We start from the raw sequence: 4524 nt of genomic DNA, 5'->3' as shown, positions 1-4524 counted from the left end.
GACATAATAAGAAAGCTAACATCAGCTCCAGTCTTGGGATTTGCAGACCCCCAACTTCCATATGTCCTGCATACAGATGCCAGCACTGTTGACCTTGGGGCTGCATTGTATCAGGTTCAAGATGGTCAATCTCGAGTCATAGCTTTTGCAAGTCGAGGACTTTCAAAGAGCGAGAGGAAGTACCCGGCTCATAAGCTTGAATTCTTGGCCCTTAAATGGGCAGTCACAGAAAAATTCTCTGGTTACCTATACGGTACAGATTTCACAGTGGTGACTGACAGCAACCCACTTACATATATTTTAACGTCCGCAAAGCTTGATGCGACAGGGTACAGGTGGCTGTCCAGTCTTTCTACTTACTCATTCAGTCTTCAGTACAGAGCGGGAAAGCAAAATCTAGATGCTGATGCACTTTCTCGCCGACCTCACGACCCACCAAAGGATGATTATGCATCCAAGAAGGAAAGTGAGAGAATCTGGCAGTTCACACTGTACCATCTGAGCAATCCTAACAGTCCAGAAACTGTTCCCCAGGAGGTGATTAAGGCTATTTGTGAACGTCATACGGTCAACTTCACCTGTAGCTGATGTTCAAGCCGCCGATCCTGGGTTGACATTAGTTGAATCCCTCACTCACCAGTCCACAGCCATTCCCGACTGCTTCCAGCAGGAGCAAGTGGATAGGTCCCCTCTTGTCCATTCATTTTCAGAAGAAGAGTTGAGGCAAAAACAAACCGCAGATCCTGCTATCAATGCAGTCATTATACTCTTGGAGACCGGTGAATCTCCATGTCCCAGCCTCAGGTTTGAGTTACCAGAACTACCCTTGTTACTCAGAGAGTTCTCTCGGTTGGAGATGCAGAATGGAGTGCTCTATCGTAAGCGACAAGATGGTCCAAACATCTCATATCAGTTTGTGCTTCCTGAGGAGCTAAGAGCTACAGCACTTAGGAGTCTTCATCATGATATGGGCCACCTTGGAGTCGAACCAACAGTAGATTTGGCAAGAACCAGATTTTACTGGCCGAAAATGCGCATGACCATTGAAAAAATGGTTAAAGCCTGTGAGAGATGTATTCGCCGAAAAACACATCCAGAAAAAGCTGCTCCACTCATGAACATTAAAACCTGCCGACCGCTTGAACTGGTGTGCATTGACTTTTTGTAAATAGAGCCAGATCGCTCAAATACGAAAGATGTTCTAGTAATAACTGATCATTTCACAAAATATGCAGTGGCTATACCAACTCCAAACCAGCGTGCACAGACCGTAGCGAAGTGCCTCTGGGAAAACTTCATTGTCCATTATGGTTTTCCTGAAAAGCTCCTTAGCGATCAGGGTGCTGATTTTGAATCGAGGACCATAAAGGAACTTTGTGAACTTGTTGGCATGAGGAAAGTAAGCATGACTCCTTACCACCCCAGGGGAAACCCGGTTGAAAGATTTAACCGCACTCTTCTTCAAATGCTTGGAACACTTGATAAGTCAGACAAACTCCGCTGGAAAGATTTTGTCAAACCTCTGGTACATGCTTATACTTGGATGGAGTTTCAATGGAAAACGAGTATGCTGAAATGATCTTAATTAAGCACTGTGGATGTTTTATATGCAATGGTTCTCTGAAAACTAAAAGAAATAAGGAAAATGAGTCACACAAATGGTGCTGCTTCACGCTCTGAAATGGAGGCTTGGAAAAGAAGGGAACACAAGCTTACTGTAAAGGCCTTTGGTGTATAAAATTAATAAGCTGCAAAATTAACGTAAAGGTGTTAATAAAATAAAAGCTTTAATACCAGAAATGAAAGAGCTGATGAAACATGGGGAGTTGTCAATTATCAGGTTTTGCCAGCAAAAAAGATTTCCAGAGGAACTGGCCAATTAAGATCTCCAGTTATCCTGTAAGCTCTTTCCACAACTGCAAGATGAGATGCTGAGAGTTGATGGTTACCTCAGTAGATTGTCTAGATCAAAAATATGTTCAAGCACAAGGAAATAAATGTCGGTTCTTGTCACGGGGAGCTGTGTGGCAGGTGAAGTTGGACCCAGAATGCAATACTCAGAGTGGAACTGAACTTAAACGTGGTTTATTTAGGAAATGACAGGAAATAAACAAACTGGGTCTGGACGGGTGGCAGAACTAAAACTATTGAACAGGATGACACACAGCGTAGTAACACTGACGACACAGAACTGACAGACTAAGGGCTTAAATACAGACACAGGATAGTGAGAGGATTGGGAACAGGTGGAGACACAGTTTGGAATAATTAAACAGGACAAAACCAGCTTTGCTTGCTGACAGAGACGATAGTCGAGAGACGCAGCAGCTAGAGCACGTGTCAGGCTCAGAGTCCGCGGGCCACATCTGGGTCACGATATAATTTTATATAGTCCGCAAGATGATTTCATATCGCTATTATTAATGGCTAGCGGGTAACTTGCGCTCCCACCGTATACTACAAATCCCACAATGCACTGAACAGCTGCCGCGCAGGCCAAGACCTGTCCACAAACTTATTTTCCGTTGCCAATGACACAATGATCAGTTATCAGCTGATAAAAACAACAATCATCACGTTTTACAGTAACATTTAAGCTAGCCTGACCCCCCACGCAAAAAAAAAAGGCCAAATGAAAAGTGGAGAATGGATCTTTCGAAACAGGAGCAATGCAAAGGACCTGATTGCTAACATCTGAGGTAAACTGTGTTTCTTTTCCTCGCCTGCTATGTTCGATATGGGAGAAGAAGCAGAGGGAGACCTGCACAGGTGAGCTGACAGTGCATCACTGCGTCACACAGCAGACAGAACGTGTCATAAGCACCGCAACACAGACAGTGAACTTTATAAGTGGCAAAGATTTAAATCACCGGCAGTTTCGGATGAAATAGTTTATGAATTTGGTGATGTTCTTTATCACAGGTGCCATGAGCTACTTGAGGAAATCTGTCAAGTTCATGAAAAGTACAGGTTGAAGTCCCAGCAGTCGGCTTCTCTCTGCGACACAATGAAGCAATTTCAGATAACTTGCGTTGCTTAGCGACAGTACGGTGCAAAAAACGGAGACTTGATCGCTCAGAAACTCCCGACTTGGAAGCTATGACTTCAACTATATTCTATTAAATCGTCTCCACAGACTCCTTGAGTTGTTCATTACAATTACCGTCTTTATTGAAAGAAAAAACAAAAAAACAAAAAAGAACTTATGTTGCGTCACTTCCATTGTGGTTTTCTATATCCGTTGCAGCATTTGTATTTGTGTTGCGGCTTTTGTATTTGTGTTGCGGCTTTTGTATTTGTGTTGCGGCTTTTGTATTTGACCTGACACCTCTGGGCCACCGTACCTTTTAACATGCACCACAAAGTCTGCAATCTCTAAAGCTCCACTGTCAGATCATTGCTTCGTAAGCTTAGTTATAGGCCCTAGTGTAAAGACAAAGAGACATAAAGACTATTGGAAATTTAACGCCAGTTTATTAGACAATGAGGAATATTGTATTAGGATTAAAAAAATTATTAAGGAACTTGAAGCTGATCACTCAATTTTAGATGACATAAATAAATGGGAATTTCTGAAATACAAAATACGACTGGATACTATATATTTCAGCAAAGAACTTAGGAAGAAGGAAAAACAGTGTGAATGTGATTTATTCAGAGAAATTAATCAAGTTTGTAAATCTTCTGATTCAAATTGTCCAACATTAATTGAATTACAAGCTAAACTTGATACCTTATATCTGCAAAAGGCAAGGGGTGCTTTTATCAGATGGAGAGCAAGCTGGATGGAAGCTGGAAAAAAAAGAACTCTTCATACTTTAGCCGTTTAGAAAAAAGTAGACAACAAAGGAACTCTATAACAACTTTATTAATCAATGATGAGGAATGTAATAACAGTAAAATTATAGAAAACGAAGTTTTTAATTTTTTTTCTAATGTATATTTGACTCACTTCTCAATAGATGACTCCAACTGTTTCTTTGAGAAAGTGCAAAACAATATTCCACAAATTGAAGAATCTTTCAAAAATCTGTGTGAGGCAGAATTTATACCAGAGGAAATAGAGACAGTGGTCCTTAAAATGCAACTGAATAAATCACCAGGTACCGATGGTCTTACAGCCAATTTTTATAGATTTTTTTGGACTGACATTAAAACTCGTCTATTTAGGGCTATAAATGCATGCATAATGAGAAAGATGCTAACTCCTAGTATGAAAGAAGGTTTAATTACTCTAATTCCCAAACCTGGTAAGGATAAACGATTAATAAATAATGTTAGACCGATTACTTTGTTAAACACAGTCTACAAACTTCTCTCTGGAGTCATTGCTGCGAGATTAAAAATAGGTATCTCAACAATAATTAGCGAAACACAATCTGGCTTTTTGAAAGATCGATCAATACACAACAATATTCGACTTGTGTTAGATCTGCTTGACTATAGTGACTTATTTAATGAAGGGGGTTTTTTATTATTATTAGATTTTTACAAAGCTTTTGACTGTGGAGCACCCATTTATAA

The sequence above is a fragment of the Archocentrus centrarchus genome, chromosome 7 (assembly GCF_007364275.1).
Source record: "Archocentrus centrarchus isolate MPI-CPG fArcCen1 chromosome 7, fArcCen1, whole genome shotgun sequence".
In the NCBI taxonomy this organism is placed as follows: Eukaryota; Metazoa; Chordata; class Actinopteri; order Cichliformes; family Cichlidae; genus Archocentrus; species Archocentrus centrarchus.
Note: the sequence above shows the minus strand (reverse complement) of the source record.